Source organism: Helianthus annuus, chromosome 10 (genome assembly GCF_002127325.2).
Source record: "Helianthus annuus cultivar XRQ/B chromosome 10, HanXRQr2.0-SUNRISE, whole genome shotgun sequence".
NCBI lineage: Eukaryota > Viridiplantae > Streptophyta > Magnoliopsida > Asterales > Asteraceae > Helianthus > Helianthus annuus.
Genome location: NC_035442.2, coordinates 102,255,037 through 102,263,864, shown reverse-complemented (window position 1 = coordinate 102,263,864; position 8,828 = coordinate 102,255,037). Strand labels below are relative to the sequence as shown.

The following is an 8,828-nucleotide window of genomic DNA, read 5'->3' as shown; positions in this document are numbered from 1 at the left end:
ATCTGTATTAAATCTGAAAACCAAAACTAGATATAATCAGCACATCTGATGTGATGATAATGGAGAACGATTAAGGATGATGTTCTAATGTCGTTTATGTTGATAATGGGGAACGATTGAGAACGATGTGCTGATAATAGAGAACGGTTGAAGATGTTATGCTTATTATATAGTATAGTGTTGATTGTATTTTTTTTTTGTGTGTGGTGGTTCCTGTAGGTTAGTTTGATCATGGAGAGTTAGAAAATCAAACTTTAATTTGAATTAAACTTGCATGGATTTAGGGATCTTTTAATAGTTATTTTTAATTAGTTATAAATAAATAAGGCTAAATGGTCTAAATTACCCCTAAACTAATTTTTAACTGAGGGACACTTGTCAATTATGTGTTGGTTCTTACAGTTCTTACAAACATAAGTGTTTGTATTTGTTAAGAAAAAGGATGGAACCTTTAGGATGTGCATTGACTATAGAGAGTTAAACAAGCTATCAAGAACCGGTATCCATTTTCCGAGGATTGATGACTTATTTGATCAATTACAAGGTTCCAGTTTTTATTCCAAGATCGATCTAAGGTCCGGATATCATCAGTTGAGAATTCAAGAGGAAAGCATTCCTAAAACGACATTTAGAACTCGCTATGGTCACTATGAGTTCCTTGTTATGCCTTTTGGCTTAACAAATGCCCCTGCTGTATTTATGGATTTAATGAACCGAGTATGCAAACCTTACCTCGATAAGTTCGTAATAGTTTTCATCGACGATATCCTAATATACTCACAAACCGAGAAGGAACACGAACAACATTTGAGAACTATTTTAGAGCTGCTAAAGAAGGAGAAACTTCATGCAAAGTTTTCTAAGTGCGAATTTTGGATTCGCGAGGTACAATTTTTTGGACACGTGGTAAATGAGAAAGGAATTCATGTTGATCCGGCTAAGATTGAGGTGATCAAGAACTTCGAAGCGCCTAAGACCCCTACCAAAGTACGACAATTTTTGGCACTAGCAGGTTATTATAGACGATTTAAAGAGAACTTTTCTAAGGTTGCTCAACCGCTAACCGGGGCGAGAAACAAGAGGCGGCTTTCCAACTACTAAAAGATAAACTTTGTGATGCGCCTATTTTATCCTTACCTGACGGTACCGATGATTTCATGGTTTATTGTGACGCATCGCATCAAGGCTTAGGTTGCGTGTTAATACAACGAGAAAAAGTTATCACTTACGCGTCATGCCAATTGAAGGTGCACGAGAAAAGTTATACCACGCACGACCTCGAGTTAGGTGCGGTGGTATTCACGTTAAAAATCTGGTCTCACTACTTATATGGTACTTGATGTACAATCTTTATGAATAACAAAAGTCTACAACACATTCTTGATCAGAAAGACTTAAATATGCGGTAACGGCGATGGGTCGAGTTATTGAACGATTACGACTGCGAGATAAAGTATCACCCGGGCAAGGCGCACGTTGTGGCGGACGCCTTGAGCCGCAAGGAACATGCGAAACTTCTAAGGGTGCCAGCCCTAGAGATGACCATACAAACTAACCTCACTACTTGATTTACGATGCTCAGCAAGAAGCGCTTAAACCAGAAAATATTCAAGCCGAATCATTACGAGGAATGGAGGCACAATTGGTGCCAAAGGAAGATGGAATACTGTACTTTATGGGACGAGTTTTGGTCCCATTCTTTGGCGACTTACGTGTAAGGACCTTCAAAAATGTCCCACAACAATCCGTAAGTAGAAACCCGGACCCCTGAAACCCTAATCCTTATGAAAAATCAAGAAATCAAATTTTATTAGTTGGTCGCGGGCCGCGTAAGAGCTAAGTAGAGCTTACGCGGGGCGCGACAACCCATTGAGTCGCTGGATAAGCTTCAAGGCCACGTGTTAGACACGTGGCAAGCCTACCCCGTGACACGATAGCTGACGTGTGCGCGACTACACATACTTTTACAATGAAATTACACACGATTTGGTTTTAAATGTATAAATGTGATTATTACTTTTGCATCAAAACACACACGAAAGAGGCAAGTGTACCACGTCATATATGTAGTAAAGTATCGGTAAGAACCAAGTATCGATCCAAGGAAATGGGCGGAGAAATAATACTAGACCTTTGTCACTAAACTACCGGTAAAAACATAAGTTGTTTGATTTTTAACAAACTAAAGTAAGCATAAACAATTACTTATAAAACATAGTAGATTTCAAATACTAAAATAGATAAATAGCATTGCTTAATACACAACCAAAGTATGTCAACTAAGTCGGTTTTGGCACTAGAAGCATTCGGTCAATTTTCCATTTTTAAGACAATTAGTATCCCTTTCGGGAATCCTAACATGACAATCATTCGGAAAGCTAAAACGATAAACACACTTTAACCACCTAAAATTGTTCTTTAACGTGCAATTGATAAATGTCTATGAAAATCTCTTAAAAATAAGTTAGTCATCCGTTAGGAGTTTTCTAACCTTACTTAAACAAGGAAAGCGACACCGATAAACACAATGCAACCACCGAGACAAGCATAAACTAGATTAAATCACAACCGAGTTCATTTTACAAATCTTGCACATAAATTCACCAAGATAGCAATTTTGGCCTAAACTACTAACTAAGCTAACAAATCATGGCAAGAATTCATAACAACACCATTTAACCCGTTAAGGTCCTTACGTGACGACAAGCTTTCTTGATTAACAATAATTACATTTTATTAAACCACTAACCATTTCTAGTATCATGGTGCCCACATTTTAACCAAGCTAAACTAGTTAACCAAGTTTAAAGTTTACTAATACATGATTAATTAAGCTTCATTTTTCAACTATCTCAACTAACCAAGTACCAATTATCTAACACAATTACGTATAATCAAGAAATCAATATCAGTAACAAGGTTGCAAACTAATCATCAAAGATTAACATACAAAATACTTCCAAATGTCATTACAAACAAAGATTAACATACAAATGGCTATAATCAAGCAAGGGATTGTTGTGTTTATGCCCAAAGGCTACAATAATACATAAATATTAATCTAAATTCTTGAAAGATTAACAAAATCATGGAAAGATTAGAAAACCAAACCATAAACAAGCATAAGATTAAAAATCTGGAAGATAACGAAGCTAATCGGCATAATATGGCTTGAATCCGGGTGAAAGCAGAAGGTTCCGGAGCCTGAAAATCACCAGAATCGCTTCCAAAATGTCCAGAGTTACGAACAGAATGTTTCTGTTCGTTTTTTATATATTTTCGATGTCGCACGGTTGTGCACCGATTGCACGACCGTTCACTTTTTGAATTATTGGAGTTATTGTTCATGACATCAGCAGAGTTGACTGGTCTTCGGTCTCGCACGGTCGTTCTTCCTGAAGCACGATCGTGCGTTTTCGCATGGCGTGCAATCGAACGCACGCCCGTGCATCACCGGGATAAGCTTGAACGCCGAGTCGCACCCTCGTTCACTGTCGGGCTGGACTGTATTGTCGGATATGCACGGTCGTTCCACTCAATGCACGACCGTGCCATTTGCCCAGGTCAGAATCTTCACAGAATGTCCGCAGCTTTGTCGTTTCGTCCGGAAAGTCCTCGTTTTCACTATCATCTTGTCTGGTATACTGTTTTAGGCCTGTAAACAAAAGTATACATGATTAAGTATCCGAATGACGGTTTTACGGTCGAAAACGCATAAAATGGTGATAAAATGGGGGACTAAAATATGTGTAAATTAGCGAATATCAACAGCCCTAGCCGTAGCTAGGGTGGCCCTCGCGGGCCGCGTAGGATTCTCTTCAGGCTTACGCGGGCTGCGTAAGACTCAAAAGTCAGCTATAGATTCAACGTTGCATGCCCAGTCCATTATGCTCGCAAATTTCCATCAAAACAGCTTCCATACTATACGAATTTTACATTTTAGTGGTGAAACGCTTCTACGATAAACGGGGTAATAACTCGATCACTGCTACGATACAATGTCCGACCGATTTAAACCGATCCGATGGATGTTTAAGTGCTGCCCGAATTCGGGCTATACTTTGTCATTCGTCGTGAGGGTTTTGATTTCGTGAGATTATCGTAAATGTTGTATTAAGTTACTAACCTAGTTTCGCGTGCATTGTTATTGTAACACCCCAACCCCACTAGGGCTGACGTGTCACTCTTACAAATATCAGAACTAAAAACCAATCCATAACATTAAATGAAAGATCCTAATTATATTTATTACATTACTGAAATAAAGAATCTTGGCCAGTAACTTCCTAACGCTTCTTACTGAAATCCCAGATCATCCCATATTACCTGTAAAACAAATAGGAAAAACACAAAAAAGAAAAATACAGTTGAGCCAAAAATTGCTCAGTAACGGAGAAATCAACAGTACAAGTAAAGTCATATCACCGGAAGCAAAACACAACAGAACATAACTGAGACTGAACTGAAACGATTACTGACACGGGTACTGAAAACAGATGCAGTCACAAGACTGATACAAAAACTGATACACGAACTGATCTGAAGCTGCAACGGACACTGATACGGAAACAGAAATCGGTCATATACATAACCGATTCCGAACCCAACAAAAAACCGACGTAGAGACTTATACTTTGTTGACCATGATGACTAAAACCATTTTTCATGTATAAACGTATTCATTTTAAAATATCATTTAATAATGCTATTATTTTAAAAATGCGGTACTTGGCAAAACTATTTTAATATTTGAACATTTGAACTTTTATCAAGATATCATAATTTATCATATTTAATAGCAAATCATTATTACACAAAGATAACAAATTTTCGAACTTTGAAAACCTTATATATAAAAAGTAGAGTAAGTTGAATAACCTAGGTCTCTAAACAAATACTTATTATAAATTTTGAAAACCGATATGGGAAACCGATACAGAAACAAAAACAAATACATTGACCGAAACATTTTAAATACGGTTTAAAAATCCTATAACGTTTAAAAGAAATGAACATTCAAAAATATTATTTTTAAATAAATGTTTGGATTAAAATTACTATCTGTTAGTTTGTCATATTTGAAAATTTACTATTTAATCAAGATACTTGTTTTCATAACTTTGGAGATTATATTTAATAAACAAAATAAATTAGAGAACCTAAGTTTAAAAGTGTAATAATTTAATCCTTATAAAGTTTCTTGAAATGATCTCGACAATCGACATGAAACAAAGACATGATTCGATGACAAATATAGAACAGACCTTGATCAAATACTAAACAAAGATTCTGACGGATACAAACTAAACGTATAACACGAAATCTGAATCCAAATCGAACTGATACTGAGACGGAAGTGACACAAACCGATACAGATACTGAGTCAAAACACATATAACTAATACATAACAGAATCAAATACTAAACATATCAGAAACATAATCTGGTACACAATCGGAACCATAATCAGAGTACGTATAATCAGATGCACACATAACTTATCATAACATAATCAAAAACAGAACATATTCAAATACTGAAACATATACTAACTTACACGACAGACATATCAACAAAATAAGTCATGTAACACAGAAGCACCCAGAGCCAGAAACAGAGGGGTACACAGGTAGCTACTCTATGCACCAATGAGATGGTGAGTGTGGCGTGCACTCATTATTCCATCCCCCAGAAGTCAGAAGTCAGAAACAGAACTAGGATCGATCCATACGCCTCTAAGGGCCAAGGTGCTACACAAGCACAAGTCAGAGACGCCGTGATTTTGATTACGCACTGTCACGGAAAGTGTTCATGTCGTTGACGCCCAAACGACAAGTCAGAAACGCTCGGGTGACAGAGTACAAAAGCTTAGGTCATGTAAATAATTTACTGACAACTAAAATTAATTACCAACAGGAACATGCAACCATGAGTACAAGTCTGAGGTATGGCATGCTATAACATACTAATAATCAAAACAGACGATACCAACATAACGAGAGCTAACAGACAATTTCCAAGATGTAAAATGTATCAAAATAACATAACGAAGACTGACCAACTATAATGAAATCCGTACACAAAGTAACGGATACAAAGTTATACTATGATGAAGAGGAAACGGAATCCGTACCTTACGTTTAGCAAGCAAAGCAAAATAATTTGTCTTCAACGAGTTCACGGATCTATAATTTCGTTATACAATCTATAAACATTAAATCGTTGTATGATTCGTTAACTCATTAGTTGTCTGGCAACGGGGAAATTACAACTTGTGACTAATTATTACAATTATAATGGGTCAGAAAAAAATATTCGTTTAAGAAAAAAAGGGTTTAGAACTTACGAAGACATATACAATTAATAACCCTCAATTACTAACATATTTAAAAGAACATTATATATGTATGTACGTGGATACATATCTATTATTGTTGATAAATATGTTTCTTATATATATATATATATATATATATATATATATCTTTAGTACATGTAAGATTATATATATATATATATATATATATATATCAATTTATACCTTATGTGATCGGTTTATAAAGCTAAGGCAACTGATGGCCAACATGAGACCAAAAGTAACTTTGCCTGACCACTCAAATTTGTAAATCGCATTAGTTTAGTAGAATTCAAAACCAAAACAGAAGAAACCATTGGAACAACTTATTTGCCTACACTATTTACTAACACCACATGTATATATATATATATATATATATATATATATATATATATATATAGGGTAAGGTTCATGCGAGAACCACCCTTATTGCGAGAACCGCGAGAACCAATGTGAACACAAAATAAAATCTAAAAAAAATCAAAAAAGCACTCAAATTTTTTTTTTATTTTTTTTAATATTTTTTAACAAAAAATCGCTATATTTCGTTCCATAAAAAAAAAAAAAAACTTTTTTTTTCGAGTAACAGTTATCCATGCACATGTGCATATGTATCATTACTTCAACAAATTCGGTAATACATTATCAGGAATAGACAATTTCACTTTAATTTACAATACCATTAGTAATACACTACTTTTTACATTACCAATATTCAAAATGCACATGTGCATAATTAGGTATAACCATGATATAACGTGTTTTGGTACAAAAAGTTTGTGATTTTGAATGGAGAAGTAGACCCATATACATGTTTTTTGGTTAGTTATATCTAGTGGTTAATGGTTTGGTTATAGTTGTCAATTTTTTATGTAATATGTTGATTGGATGGTATAAATGGTGTTTACATACATGTAATAAAGTGAAAATATTGTTAATGGTATTGTATTATGGATGGTAGGAGGTAATGGTATTGTATTATGGATGGTAGGAGGTAATGGTAGTGTATTATGGATGGTATGATAGATGAAAGGGAAAGTGTATTCAAAGTGGTGTACCAAAACACCTTATTTCATGTTGATACATATAATGCACATGTGCATTTCTAATATTGGTAATGTAAAAAGTAGTGTATTACATATGGTAGTGTAAATGAAAGTGCAATTGTCTAATATATGTAATGAATTACGGAATTTGTCAAAGAAATGACAGAAATGCACATGTGCATGCTTGTGTATTATGGATGGAATGATAGATGAAAGAGAAAGTAGTGTACCAAAACACCTTATTTCCTGTTGATACATATAGATGCACATGTGCATTTCTAACATTGGTAATGTAAAAGATAGTATTACACGTAGTAGTGTAAATGAAAGTGCAATTGACTATTATTTGTAATGAATTACGGAATTTGACAAAGAAACGACACATATGCACATGTGCATGGATAACTGTTACTCGATTTTTTTTTTTTTTGAAATTTTTTTTTATTTTTTTATTAACAAAATATAGCGATTTTTTCAAAAAAAAAATAGTAAAAAAATAAAAAAAATATTTTTTGGCTGTTTTTTAGATTTTTTTTAGGAATTACTGTTTGTGTTCACACTGGTTCTCGCGGTTCTCGCAATAAGGGGTGGTTTCTAACGGATCTTTGTCCTATATATATATATATATATATATATATATATATATATATATATATATATATATATATATATATATATATATATATATATATATATATATATATATATATATATATATATATATATATATATATATATATATATATATATATATATATATATATATATCCTAACCAGTTGGATTTCATGCCGCCGGACAAACACCAGCCCAAAACTTGAACCGTCACTAATAGTTTGATTTACCTCAGTTGCCGAACGGAGTTTAGCGGAGACCAACTACTGGCTATCGGACAATTAACCGGAAACGAGTCAAGGGGGCGGCAATGATTGTGGCCTGAACAGTGCGGTGATGGCCACAACAGAGCAGTGCAGAGACAACGCTAGAGCAACGTCCGAGTGCAGCTGTGATGGACTGAACATTGGCTTAATCTCGAACCGGAAAACGTGAGCAAACGTACTGATGGTGGTGGCGCATAAATAGAACGGCAAAATCAAAACCCTAATGGTTTCTTTTCAAAGAAGTCACACACTATGTACGTGATGGACTTTTTAAAAAAAACAAAAGGACTTAAGAAAACCTTTTATGTATATTTGTTGGTATAATAATATTTTATTTTTATATTACCAAAATATACTTTCTTTCCATTTCCTTGAAGCAGATGGAATTCAAATACTTTACATTAGATAAATTTATTTGTTTAGGCAAATCACAAATTAATCTAATTATCGAATCACTTTTATTTATTATGAAAAAAATTGTTATTATTATCTACTAATTTATTTAGTTAATTAAAATGAAAGAATTGCTTATTTATTTATCATTG

At 34.2% G+C, this 8,828-nt stretch overlaps 1 long non-coding RNA gene across 1 annotated transcript; it reads right to left on the bottom strand.

The window, feature by feature from the left end:
• Positions 1–4,202: 4,202 nt before the first annotated feature.
• On the bottom strand, positions 4,203–8,494 carry LOC110881975. Its single transcript, XR_002559958.2, has 3 exons — positions 8,248–8,494; positions 6,134–6,185; positions 4,203–4,326 (listed from the first exon to the last, which is right to left on the bottom strand). It is a non-coding gene; the product is annotated as an uncharacterized LOC110881975 (long non-coding RNA).
• Between the last annotated feature and the right edge of the window lie 334 nt (positions 8,495–8,828).